Here is a 15,280-nt window from a genome sequence, read left to right as displayed (position 1 = left end):
TTGGAAAGCAGTTTAGAGATTTCTCAAAGAACTTAAAATAGAATTACCATTTGACCCTGCAATCCCACTGCGGGGCATATACTCAAAGGAATATAAATTGTTCTACCATAAAGACACATGAATGTGTGTGTCATAGCAGTGCTGACTGTTGCAAAGATGTGGAATCAACCTATATGCCCATCAATGGTGGACTGGATAAAGAAATGTGGTACATATACACCATGGAATACTACACAGCCATAAAAAAGAATGAGATCATATCCTTTGCAGCAACATGGATGGAGCTGGAAGCCATTATCAAAACTGAATTAACACAGGAATAGAAAACCAAGTACCACATGTTTTAACTAATAAGTGTGAGCTAAACATTGAGTACACATGGATACAAAGGGAACAACAGACATTGAGGCCTACTTGAGAGTACAGGTTGGGAGGAGAGTAAGGATTGAAAAACTACCTATTGGGTACTATGCTTATTACCTGGGTAATGAAATTATCTATACATCAAACTCCTGCAACACACAATTTACCCATGTAACAAATTTGTACATGTACCTCTTGAACCTAAAAGTTGGAAAATGAAAATATATGAGGTTTCTGGTGAAATTTCCACTTAATCATCAGATAACACTCCTTGTTTCCTACAATTAAAATTTTTTGCTAAAATGCATTAGGATGTTTTGTTCAATGTTGAGAGAATTACTATGATCACAAGTGCATCTTTACTGATGACCAAAGAATTTCATGATAATTCAGATATAATTCTACATATAATTACCATTCTACCTTAAAATGGGTTCTTTGGGCTGAATTCATTTCCTGGAAGCTGGATTAAATGCTTCTCTGACACTCAATTCCCCTCATATTTTATGCATACATTGATCTTAATACTTAATAAACTACACTGAAATGAGTTTGTATGTACCTGAGCATCCTAAAGGCAGTTTTCATAGTTTTGTTATTAGCATCTACCCTCTCTCTTGCCATGTAGTTGGTGCTCCATAAATATGTGTTAAACTAAATCATTCATGGCCCACATCAGAGAAGAATGAAAAAGAAGAGCTCTCTTTCTTCACTTTCTTCAGAGATCAAAGAATATTTAAGCTTAATCTAAGTGTACACAGTAGAAAAAAATGCTTCTAAAAATGGAATACATTATAAACATTTTATTTCTTAATAAGTAATGTATTACATTGATTGCTTATACCATAAGGAATGTTGACAAATATGGATGTAGGAGGACAAAGAACACCATGAAAAAAATTATGTTGACCTAATCACACTGTCTCTGTGAGTGTAAATATTAAAGAATTACCACTGCCACAGCACTAAAAGAGACCTGAACAAGACACTGAAAGTGTAGAGATTTAATCTCCCTATTCTAGAAATAGTTATTGCGTTGATGAATGTAGAGAAGAGAGGTGAAGCAAAGACACGAGTTAAAATACACAAACATCGTCAATTATACTATAATTTTTTAACAGTAGATATATCATAGTGTTTTTCAAAGTATAACTAAGAAACTCAATTTTTGTTTGAAAGAAGTATTATGCTTCACTACAACATGGAAAGTTACAAACGGTTAGCTTAATTATAAACTATAAGATTAAATCCCAAACATAAAATTATCAAGAACATTAACTACAAATAAACACCACCATGTATTGAGCAATTACTGTATGCAAGATACTACTAAGCCTTTTATGTATATTCGCTTATGTAACTCTTAAAGCTGCTTTGCTAAGTAGCTATCACTCTCCCTTTCTATTAGATAAAAAAAATAATTAACACGTGAAATAAACTTAATTTTTAAATCAAAAGCTAAAATAATATACTTCTCAATTTTATCTCAGTGTTTATATAACTTCTATGAGTGCTGCTTTTGATACTTTCTTTAATTAAATTAACATAAATTTTAAAGCTTTGAAATTGAATGTTTAATTTATATTTGTATTTAATGAGGCTATTAGAATATATTAGGAAAGCTGAATGAAAGATATGGTATTAAATATAGTACCTGTACTTCACCCTTTAAAAAAATGCAGTTCTGAATCATACAAAAGAAAATTATATGCTGAACTAACAATTCAAGATACAAATTTTGATCAAATTATGTAACTGCCCTTACAATATTATTCCACTTTCATGAAAGGGAAAAAATGAATAAAAGGATGTGTTCAAATTTACATGGAATAGATGGATAATGGAAATGAATTTTTTGTTTCTCCTATGTTAAAAAAATTTGCAATCATAAGGAAAACCAAGGCAACCATTTTAGAGTAGAGTTCATTGATGGGTTGTTTGTGTGTGTGTGTGTGTGTGTGTTTTACATTGGAAAAATATAGTTTTATATATAGAAAGATGTGAGGATAAGAATCAGTGAAGACTGAATTTCTATCACATAAATGAATAGTATATTTATTATAAAGAACCTAACAGCAAGTGTCAAACATGTTACCAAAGTAAAAAATATGCATGGTACTCAAATCCTATTAAAAGACAAGCCAGCAAATCAAAGTCAACAATGTATAAAAAGAATTGTATGCCACAACCAATTCATATCTGTCTCAGGCATGCAAGGCTGGTTCAACATTAAAAAATCAATTCATGTAATCTAGCACATCAACAGGTTAAAGAAGAATAATTGCATGCTTATATTAAATTCAGAAAAAGCATTTGATGAAATTCAACACTCATTCATGATAAAAATTCTCAGTAAACTAGGAAAAGGGGGGGACTTACTGTACTTGATAAAGAATACCTACAAAAAAACCTACATCCAGCATTATACATAGTGATGAGAAACTCAAAGCTTTCCCACTAAGCTCAGGGCAAGGATATACCCTCACTCCATTGCTTTTCAGTAGCATGCTGGGACTCTGCTAAGACAAGAAGACAAGAAAATAAAAAGTATACAGATCTGGCCAGGCATGTTGCTTGCACCTGTAATTCCAGCTACTCAGGAGGCTGAGGTGGGAGGATTCCTTGAGCCCAGGAGTCCGAGGGTGCAGTGAACTATGATCACACCTCTGCACTCCGGCCTGGGTGTCCAAGTGAGACCTTGTTTCCAAAATTAAATATAAAAAATAATAAAAAATAAAAAGTATGTAGATTTGGAAGAAAGAAATAAAACTGTCCTTATTTGCAGATGACATGATCATCTGCAGAAAATCCAAAAATACTGAAAAAATCCTGGAAATAATAAACGATTATAGCAAGGTTGCAGAATATAATATAATAAAATAATTTAATATAAAGCTACAGTAATCAAGACAGTGTGGTACTGGCAGCAGAACAGACAAATATTACAGATCAATGAAACACAAAATAAAGCTCAGAAATAGATCCACATAAATATAGTCGATTGATCTTTTTTTTTTTTTTTTTGAGACGGAGTCTCCCTCTTTCGCCCAGGCCAGAGTGCAGTGGCGCAATCTCGGCTCACTGCAAGCTCCGCCCCCCGGGTTCACGCCATTCTCCTGCCTCAGCCTCCAGAGTAGCTGGGACTACAGGCGCCCGCCACCACACCCGGCTAAATTTTTTTTTTTTTTTTTTTTTTTTTGTATTTTCAGTAGAGACGGGGTTTCACCGTGTTAACCAGGATGGTCTCGATCTCCTTACCTCGTAATCCGCCTGCCTCGGCCTCCCAAAGTGCTGGGATTACAGGTGTGAGCCACCACGCCCGGCCGATTTTGACTAAGGACCAAAGGCAGTACAATATAGCAAACATGGTTTTATGGTTTTTTTCAACAAATGGTACTAGAAAACTGGACATCCACATACGAAAACATGGATCTAGACACAGACCTTATCCTCTTCACACAGTTAACTCAACGTGAATCCTAGAATTCCATGCAAAACACAAAACTCCAAAACTCCCAAATGGTAACATAAGAGAAAACCTAGACGACCTTGGGTATGGTGATGACCTTTTAGATACAACACTAGAGACACAATCAATAAAAGAGATCATTGATAAGCTGGACTTTGATAAATTTAAAAACTTATGCTCTGTGAAAGGCAATGTTAAGAAAATGAGATGACAAGTCACATACCGGGAGAAAATATTTGAAAAGGACACATTTGATAAAGAACTGTTACCTAAAATATACAAAGAACACTTCAGACACAACAATAAGAACACAAACAACTTGATTCAAAAATGGGTCAAAGACCTCACCAGACCCTTCACCAAAGAAGATAGATAGATGGCAAATAAGCATCTGAAATGTGAAATGAATGTGAATGAAATGTCAAATGTGAAAATACGCTCCACATTATATGTCATTAGGAAATACAAATTAAAACAAGAATGAGATACTACTATATACCAAAATCCAGATCACTGATAACACTAAATTCTGCAAGGATGTGGTGGGACAGAAACTCCCATTTATTGCTGGGATGAGTGCAAAATGGTATAACTACTTAAGAAGACAGTTTGGTGATTTTTTACAAAGCTAAACATACTTTTACCATACAATCCAGCAATCACACTTTGTAGTATTTACCCTATGGAGTTAAAAACGTATGTCCATATAAAACCTGCACAATGATGATTACAGCAGCTTTATTCATAACTGCCAAAACTTGAAAGCAATCGAGATGTTTTTCATTAGGTGAACGGATAAAATGAGGTATATATCAGGGAAATGAAATATTATCTATCATTAAAAGAAATGAGTTATTAAGCCATTAAAAGACATAGGAGAATCTTAAATGCACATTATTAAGTGAATAAAACCAAGCTAAAAAGGTTATGTACTTTTTGGTTCCAACTATATAACATTCTGGAAAAGGCTAAACTATGGAAACAGTAAAAAGATAAGTGGTTACCAGGGACTGGGGGATAGAGGATGAATAGTTCAAGCGCAGAGGATATTTATAATGTACTCTGTAAAATACAATAATGATGAATGCATGTCATTATACATTTGCTCAGACCCATAGAATGTACAACACTGAGAGTGAACCCTAAGGTAAATTATAGACTTTAGGTAATTATGAAGTGTCCATTTAGGCTCATCGATTGTAACAAATGTACCTTATGGTGAGAGATGTTGATAATGCGGAGGCTATGCTCCTGTAGAGGTCGGAGATACATGGGAAATCTCAATTCTGCTGTGAAGAAAAAACTGCTCTAAAAATAGTCTTTAAAAAAAAGGAAGGCCAGAATCTCTAATTGAACCACTTGTTATGAGTTGAAAAGTTTAAATACTTTATGATATCATACAGTGAATATTTAGTAAATAAAAAGCCACAAATCTTGTCAGTTTTTTAAACCTCACAATTTTAACTTTTAAATGTAATATTTTCTTCATTAGATTAACTTCTGAATTACACTGTTACTGATAAATTAGTACCAATTTTTCTTTTTCTTTTTTTTTTTTTTTTGAGACGGAGTCTCGCTGTCTCGCCTAGGCTGGAGTGCAGGGGCGCGATCTCTGCTCACTGCAAGCTCTGCCTCCCAGGTTCACGCTATTCTCCTGCCTCAGCCTCCTGAGTAGCTGGGACTACAGGCGCCCACCACCACACCCGGCTAATTTTTTTGTATTTTTAGTAGACAGGGGGGTTTCACCGTGTTAGCCAGGATGGTCTCAATCTCCTGACCTCGTGATCTGCCCGCCTCGGCCTCCCAAAGTGCTGGGATTACAGGCGTGAGCCACCGCGCCCGGCCAATTAGTACCAATTTTTCTAATGACAGTATAATGCTAATTAAGGCTTCTTAATTATTTAGTATAAACAAATAATTACAGTTTCAGTTGGGAAGCTAAGTATCTGGAAAAATAAATTATCAAATATATTTCCTTTTTCAGGTAGATTAAAATACTTTTATATATTTAGATAAACTGAGATAATATATACTCACTGTAGAAAATTTATATAAATTATTAAAGAAAAGGCAAAATACTCATTTGTCAGTGACACATTCCATCAACATTATAGGCTTATCTTCATTATGATTTGTACATAAAAATACATATGATATATTGGAAAGTCCTTGATCTCAAGAACTGTTTGTAATTCATCTTTGTATCCACACAGTAAGAAATATAGAACATAAGATGCAGCAGGTGTTCAAAGTTCTGTTAAACTGCTTATTAATTGTAAGAGCATTCAAAACAGCTGTATATTTACATATTTTAAAGTGCTCATGTGTACATATGTAAAATATGTATTTGTACACCTCCAACTTAAGGACAAATACGAATGAAGCTATTAAAAACTCATTAGCATAATTTGTATTGGCAAAATACTGGATATTAAATAACAGATATGACTAAAATGAATCATTTATATTAGATATTTTAAGTTAAAACTGTTTTGAAATCAAAGACATACCATAAATATTACTTTATAAATGTCATTGGAAGCGAATTGTGACCATCTTTTTTTCAAAAGCAAAATATAACCAAAATGCCAACAAAATAATTAGTACTCTAAGCTCAGAACTAAAGGAATACCTAAAAATAAATTATGTTAACATTTAATTCACAGCATTGTAAACTTCCTGTATAAGTAATTAATTAACACATTTACTTTCTAGAAAGGCAGAAGATTGTGAAAAAGAAGCACAACAGAAACTGAGAAAGAAAAACTGCTGAAGGGATCTGGTGAAAGTTTCAGATTGATTTCTTTCAGTTCTGCTTTGTTAAAATCTCCACTCAGAAATCCATCTATGGTTTATTTTTGTTGTTGTTGTTCTGAAGTAAGCTATTAGTTTTTTTTTGTTTTTTTTTTACTTCTTATATTTATAATGGTCATACTGAGCAAGTCGAAATCTGGAAAATGACTTAATATTTCCATACGTGTTTGCTTAAAAGATTTACTTTAAATTAAAACTGTAGTACAGATAATCTCACCATTACTATTTTGACCATGATAAAACTTGGCCATGATAAAACTTGATATTTTTTACTGTTTTATTTTCCCCTAAATAAAAGACTATTTAATTTACTCAAGGGAAATAATTACCATTGAAATGGGATACCTCGTTCAATGCTATGCTCATCTCATTCTTTTAAAGTATATTTTAATGAATCATAAGCATATTTTAGTTATTATCTTCCTACATCTTAAAAACCATCTTACAGATAAGCTAACTTTGGGTGACATTAGACAAATATATATTCAACTTATGTAATGCAGATATATTATGTGTACAAAAGACTGCTTTGTTTTGAGCTTCCACAGTGGTGATTTTCAAGGATTCACAAAGGTACGGATAGTCCCAAGTAATCTGTTCCCAAATAAAGCATTGTTCTTAAAGGATTGCTTATGCTTTATAATTGTGCTGCTAATCAGTAATTGAAAATATACCTATCCTTGAAATACCTATCTTTGGATTCATTTTGTCCTTGGGAGCCAGTGTGATGTAATGAAAAGTGTGTGACCTTTGGGGCACAGAGATTCAGGTTTGGATTGCCTTCATGCCATTTGGACCTTTGGAACACATCCCTTTACCCAAAACTATGTGAGCTCTGACTTTCTTCTAAGTAAAGAAGGGTTACTAATTTCTACCATAAGTTTATTTTTCAGATTCGAGGTATAAAATGTAAAACACCTAGCAGGAAGTGCCTTACATAGTAGCCATTCAATTAAATGAAAATTTTAGGCTAGTATTGAAATAAACAAAGCAAAACTTAAAAAATGAACATCTTATACATAGTAATATCATATATATATATATGTCTTCTCTATATGTAATAAACAAGAAGGTTGCTTTGTCTTAACAAAGCAAAGTATTAGACATATTTTATGAACTGCTCAAGTGAACCACCCCCCAGACAGAGCCTGTGTTTTATTTAACTCTCTTTTTAACAAATGTTTTTTGGATTACTAGAGTTTTCTTCATCATGAGTAAAAATGCCAGAGTAGCCAGTTCCTACACAGCCAAAAATCCCACCATTTAAAAAATATATAATATTAAATGTGAAGAGCTTTTTAGGTATATGTAAGTCTTTCAATCAGGAAGTTCTATATTAAATACTCCTAAAGGAATACAAATTCATGAAAAGGAAAGGTTCCCAGATATCCTTCATTCAGTCATTCCCTTTTATACCATTTTATTCTAGCGTCCTAAGACAATCCACTGTATTTTTAGGTGGACACTCTGTTACAGTAAATATCTGTGCACATTTACTGGGATATTATCTATGAAACCAAGGTGAGATTGGTTATGGGGGGCAAATCCCTATTTATTAACTGATTTCTTTTTAACTTAGCTCTTCACTTTGGACTCAGATTTTGTTCATTCAGGTATTTAAACTGCCATGGATAGATAGTCTTTGAGGCCAAGTTCTAGGATTCCTTATGAATTTTCTGCCTATCCGGGAAACTTCCAGTTCATCAAAGACTGATTCTAGGTCCTAATTGACCACATATTTCTTCTCTGAGAGAACTCCACTACTCATTTTTCACATCTATAGGGTCTGTGGGGATCTAAGGATATAGACACTTTCAACCAACTATTGTATCAAGTAGAGTGAAAGCAAAACGGCTGATCTTCTTGAATAAGACTGGTTTTATTTTATTTTTATTTATTTATTTTTATTTATTTTTCACACAGAAGAACACAGAATGTGGTCAGAAGAGCTAAGATGAAACTCTGAACACAACTGCTTACTGAACTGTACAAGTTACTTCAACTCTGCATGCATCAGTCTCCTTGCCCATATAAAGAGAAAAATTATGACTCCTACCACATAAACTATCTCATTTTATCCATGCAACAACCCTATACAAAATACTTAAGAGGACTGACTTGTCCATAATATGAGTTCAAATTTCATACATAACTATGATGCCATCATTGTCACCATCATCATCACCAAACAGAAATTCCATGGTAAAGATGGCTTAAAAGTAATTTTTCCATTACCTTGGTTCTTGACTATCTTGAATACGTGGAACACATCAAATATTATTTGAATATTCACAGAATTACATATTGTAATATATGTCAAAAATGGTTTATAAAATTTAAAAAATCAAATAATCACATTAGGTAAAGCACTTTCTATTTAAGTTTTATATTTGACCATCTTAGTCAAATTTCCAGAGATACTTTTGTTACATATGAAGTAACTAATAATTCATTATTGTATTAAAATATTGTATTAACATTAAAAATTAGGACAGTCATCTCTCAATCAACGCTTTGTGTTCTTCAACTTGCTACTTCCTTCAGAAATTGAAAGTCAACGATAAGTCATTTTGTAATGTCATAAATTATAAAGTAATCATTTTAAAATAATAATTACATATAGTTTGAAAACTGAAGTTCTGAGTAGATGCTACTATAATTGTATCCAAGGTAACAAAACTAATAGTCTTAGATTGTATTTATTTATTTATTTTTTATTATACTTTAAGTTTTAGGGTACATGTGCACAATGTGCAGGTTTGTTACGTATGTCTACATGTGCCATGTTGGTGTGCTGCACCCATTAACTCGTCATTTAGCATTAGGTATATCTCCTAATGCTATCCTTCCCCCCTACCCCCACCCCACAACAGGCCCTGGTGTGTGATGTTCCCCTTCCTGTGTCCATGTGTTCTCATTGTTCAATTCCCACCTATGAGTGAGAACATGCGGTGTTTGGTTTTTTGTCCTTGCGTATGCTTGTTGTCAGGCCCAAGGGCCTCTTCCATCCTTGTCAAGGGGAGTGCTAACCTTCTCTCCTTTCATACAACACTAGTCTTAGATTTCAAATATGATTAATGTTACTTCTCTACACTATAGCTTACACAAATAATATATGTTCATGTAAAAATCAATTTAGATCCTTTCTACAGATAAAAAACAGACATTCTATGGTGTCCTGAGATCTGTAAAATCAGCTGTGACATTTTCAATGTGCTGTGCTGCCCACCTTGACATTCAGTAAAGGAAATCTGTGCTCAACTTTCTGCTCCCGAATCTCATTCTCTGCACCAGCCCTTACAACTGCGCCATGAAGTTCCTCTAGAATTGTGGAGAGCACCAGCAACCCAACCACACTTGACAGCCTTGAGGAACTATAAGTACATAGGGGCTTTTGCTTTTTTTTCTCGACCGTGGTAATTTTTGATTTTCAGTGGAGACAAAGAATTCCAGTGTTTTAGATCTTCCTTCAAAGATTAGCAAGAGAAACTATATTAAGGGCACTGGGGGTAGGGGTGAGTATAAACACATTTTATATATTCCAGTTGGAATTACTGTTCTTCTGACTGGTCTAACTCATATTAAAGGTCGCAGTATCACCAAGTCAGGGTAAGCCCACAGAAGGGTCAGTTGAGTTATCCTTTCTATGGTGATAATCTGCACAGCCAGACTGGCACATTCCATCCCTTTTACATGATTCACCAGGAGGACCAAGCAGGAATGTAACCAGATCAGTGTAAAGGGCCTTATCAGCTCAAAGGCATCCCTTCCAATTACAGGCTATTAGAAATAAGCTATGTGCTAGGAAATCTCATTTGCCCCAAAATAGACTTGATGAAATTATGACTTTTCATATTCAGTTATTTGGGATAATAGGCTATTTTTACAATTATAGAAAGTTCAGAGGTGGTCAATCTATTAAGAATGCAGGGGAGACAAGAGACTGACAAACAGAACAAGAGCATTGCAGACCTAGGAGCCAACTTATGAAAAATCATGAGGTTGTGTAATAGCATGTCATTCTAGGAGAAAACACAAGTAGTTTGAGGTTTATAAACAGTGGGATAATTTCTATTGAGAAAGTAAGCAGGGGCAGATGTTGCTATGGAGTCTGGGTTTTGTCAAGACACTGAAGAACTATAAGACTAAAAGTGACTTCTCCAAAACGATACACTTTTTTTAGAAGATTACTGTGGAAACAATCACTTGGTAAGGGGATGGACTGTGAGGATGCAGCTCATCATTCCTCTAGGAGAGGTAATGAGGCCTTTAATCAAGGCAATGCCTGTAAAAATTGAGGAAAGGAGATTTCACAAAATGACAATATAGACTACTGCAAATTTGTAACAAATCATACTTAACAGTGGGGCGTATTAGGGAGAGAAAATATGTATATAATCATTTTGAAATTCTGAAGAAACTGAATTGCACTTAATTATCTTTAAAAAAGGCAACAATTCAAAAAGAAACATTTTATATCCATTAGAATATGAATAAAGAACTTCATATGCATAAAATAGCTAGTCATACAAGAATATAATTCAGACACATAAAAACAGGCAAAATTTTCTCAGTTCATTTGAATATGTAGTTAGAGGTGGGTAAGTTAAGACTATGGATAGAATTCTAGATTCTCTGAAATTCTTCATAAAAAGTGTAATTAAATTAGAAGAAATAAAATGATAATATGTTCTTTTTGGAAAGCTTATGATCTTGGATTGAATAATATAATGTGAATCAACAATCATGGCTGATAGGACTACATTCCTGATAACACATTATCAGTGTAGAATCTATGACACAAAGGTTTCATAAACACCATAGCTAAAAGATAACTCACAAAAAAGCAATTTAATGAAAGAGTTATTGAGGGGATAGAGGAGCAGGAGCATCATGTGAGAGAGTTACAATCACAATATGAGAGCAACACAAGGCATAAGACTCACCATGAGTTGAAAAAGCATGATTGACTCATCACAAGACTCTATCTGTGGGCTAAAGATCAAGTAAGAAGGGACAGGGCAGTGCATGGGAGAAAAGAGCAGAGGAGGCAAGATAGGCCTATGAAACAGAGAAGACAGCCATGAGAAGATGCAAGGCACAAAACTAAGACACAGGCAACAACAGACAGCACTCAAGATGGCAATATGTCAGAATTAGATATTTGAAAAGAAATAAAGATGGTTTCCCCACTCATTTCTTGCCTATTATAGGTCTGGTTTTGAAAGCTTTGTGAGTAGGAGAGTGGGTGTGGGGGAGTTAACCTTAAGGGTTCAGTTGCAGAGCATTTTTCCATATTCATGAAGACACACACAGACCACACACACATACACACACACACACTGCAGAGATCAGGCCAGTAGCTGTTTTCATGATGCAGATTTCTTGGAGAGTCCCTAAAACAGACATTAAGACTTTTACTTAGGGAAAAAAAAAAAAGGCTATTAACATCAAAAATTTTAGATTGTACAAAAATAATAGGATGTATAGACATATATAGCATATACATACATATGTCTATATGTGACTGAGAGGACTAAACTGGGCTTACATAACTGCATCCCAGAATACTACAAATAGAAAGCGGGAAGGGAAACATACCAGGAATAACTGTTAGGGGTCTTCAAGTCATCCCCTTCTCACTCATGATTTTTCATCTTTTATCTTTCTGCAACCCTAAGGTCCATTTAGACAGAGTGGAAAATCTGGAGATAATTTGTAATGTTCTTAAACTTGGGGACTGGTTATGTCATAAATTTTAAGTCATTCTAAATAATTTTGACTTAATCTGTAAATAACAGTTAACACCGAAGTTCTTTTTGTTCAAGTTACCTATCTGAATTCAGTCAAAACTCTAATCTGATTCTTAAGGGAAAGTCTATCTCTTGATAGAATGATTTAGTGCATTGTTGGTTAAACAAGGCACAGTTAGAATTGCTCTAGGGGAAGCAGCCCTTCAACACTTTTGAATTAGCTGCAGATGAAGAGATGTATAAAATAGCATCGCTGAATTCCCAGTAGAATCCAAGCATGTGTAGAAATTTACAGCCACCAGCAACAATCTCACTTTACAACAGTAAGGTCCTTGGAGACAAGTCTCATGTCTAATTTTAGACTATCTCTAGTTCTCAGTTCAGTGCCTGGTCACTCCCTATAAATGCTTGCTGATTGGCTAAATGAAAAATATAGCCCTCATTAATAATGTCTCTGAATATTATTTTACAAGGCTAAAGCTATTTTTTATAAGCAATGTGATATACCATATAACACATTAGGGGTTTGAAAGTAGGTAAACTTGACCCTGAAACTTTTTAACAGTATAGCATTAGACAAGTAATTTTCCTAAGTCACAATTTTCTCATTTGTAAAATAGAGGTAATGATACTAACTTACAGAGTTGCTGTGAAGACAGAAATTTTAAAAACTTGCCTACTTCAGCACCTGCTAATAAAATGTACTAAGCAATTAAATTTACAGTACATAGTATTCTGATGTAAGTCTTTTATTAGCCAATGATTGAAGAATTACATAGCTAAATAAAGATTAAATTATTTTATTAATTTTAATAAAATTAGTGCATGGAAATAAAATTAGAAACCAACCTCATATTTATTATTATTATTTCATATCTTTAAAACAGCATCTGTCTTAAAATAACTTACTATATTTTGACTAATTGAATATCTATTATCTTTTACTATAAAATTATACCAAATGTAAAATGTACACTCCCTACATTATTATTAAAATTAAAATACATGCAGAGTTACTTCCATCTTATTACAAATTGGATAACAGAATAATCCTGAAAACCTGTCACTTTCAACCTCCTCATCCTATTCAGTACATGTCCTTTGAATTCCAAATGTACTATTTTCTTCTAAATAGTTTCACATATTTTTAAATAGAACACCAAGGAATGTGCTGAGCATACATTTATAGGCACATACTATAATAAGCCTTAATATTATAGCTTTATGAAAAAGACCTGCTATAACCTTATGTTTATCTGGCATAGTAGAGACATTTACACTGATATTTAACTATAATAATTTAGAGTTATAAACAGTAACTCATGTTTCCCCAATGTTATCACACATATCATCAGGTTTGGACATTTACCAAATTCAAATTGCAGCATGGCTTCTGGTAGCATAGTTTTATAGCCTAGAGTAGCTGGTAGCATTATTAATCAAATTTACCCACAAGTCATATCTTCTTTATAAGTATGAGAAAAATTATGCAGTTATACAAAGAAAATTGCATCTACAATATCAAATTAAACACAACAGTGTAAGTGAAATACAGCATTTCAGAAAAACAACCCAATCCACAAAATTCTCTAGCCTGATTATTCCATTCAAATGCTTTAGATAAATATAAGATTACACTTTTATCTATTCCTTACCACTGATCAAATGTAAGCATTATTCCATGCTAGCCCTTCATTTAAGATCTCTCTCTGTGTAAACATTTTCAATTCAAAAGCACTTTCTGTCTGTCTGTCTGTCTATCTATCTATCTATCTATCTATCTATCTATCTATCTATCTATCTATCTAATCTGTTCCTCTGTCCACCCCATTTGCCCATGCATCCATCCATCCATCTATCCATCCCTAAAGTCGAACAAATAAAGATGTTGAATACCTACTATGTGCCAGGCATTCTGCTAGGCTCTGGTGATGCAAATGTTTACAAGACAAACATTTTCTCTGATCTCAAGTTGCTTACAGCCCAGTGGGAAACAAAAAAGAAATGAGTAAACAGACAAATAAAATAATTTCAGTAAGTCTTACGAAAGAAGCAAACAAAAGGCTGACTTGGAGATCTACATTAAATGTAGTAGTAAGGCAAGGCTGATCTGAGAGGAGCTCCTTCAAGTGGGGAACTAAAGAATGAGAAAGAGGCAGCTTTGCAGATTTGGGGGGCCTTCTATAAGCAGGGACAGCATGTGGCAAGAACACAGTTCAGGAAATAGCCTTGAATTTTGGAGAAATTGAAAGAAGTACAGAGTTCATCTTATTTATTCAACAAATAAATATGTTCATAATGCTTCACTAGTATTTTGGTTGAAAAGTTCCTTATTTTCTTTTTGATACAACAGAAAGAAACTGCCTAATTGCATTAATTAAAGTAAACTATTTTTCTCAAGCTTCTATTTCTGGATACCCTTCAATTATTGTAGAAATGGCACTTAAGACAACCTTACCAAAATTATTCCATCACTGAATTAAAGATAAACCTATTTAAGATCGGGGAGAAAAGTATTTTTTCTACCCATTTCTTCAAACAATCTAGCAAAATCATTTACATATGCTTTGAAATTACATATCCTTTGTAAAGAGTGTAAAAAGAACTGAATTAAATTCTTCATGAAAAGAGTTTCTTTTTAGGCTTGAGATCAGTCACAAGCAAATAACTGATATTCATGCAGTATTTCAAATTAATTGTCTGTAAAAAGCAAGAAAATGTGTTTAGCATGCAATCAGTATATAAATGCCTTAACTACAATTAGCTAATGTTTAGTTGAAGAAAATATGCATCATAAAACATGATCTATTTAATTACATTAAGTAATGCTTAATATTAAACATTAATGAGTAAATCATTACATTGATAATGGAAGTGGTAT

At 33.6% G+C, this 15,280-nt stretch overlaps 1 protein-coding gene and 1 pseudogene across 1 annotated transcript in view; both read right to left on the bottom strand.

Annotated features, from left to right (window-relative positions):
• The window catches only part of CHSY3 (chondroitin sulfate synthase 3), a 281,364-nt gene that overhangs the window by 201,473 nt on the left and 64,611 nt on the right, over nucleotides 1-15,280 (bottom strand). The gene's annotated exons all lie outside the window — the stretch shown is intronic.
• LOC112439980 (U6atac minor spliceosomal RNA) lies at nucleotides 9,588-9,698 on the bottom strand (annotated as a pseudogene).

Source organism: Pan paniscus, chromosome 4, assembly GCF_029289425.2.
Source record: "Pan paniscus chromosome 4, NHGRI_mPanPan1-v2.0_pri, whole genome shotgun sequence".
NCBI classification, from domain to species: Eukaryota; Metazoa; Chordata; class Mammalia; order Primates; family Hominidae; genus Pan; species Pan paniscus.
Note: the sequence above shows the minus strand (reverse complement) of the source record. Positions and strands in the feature narration are given on the sequence as shown.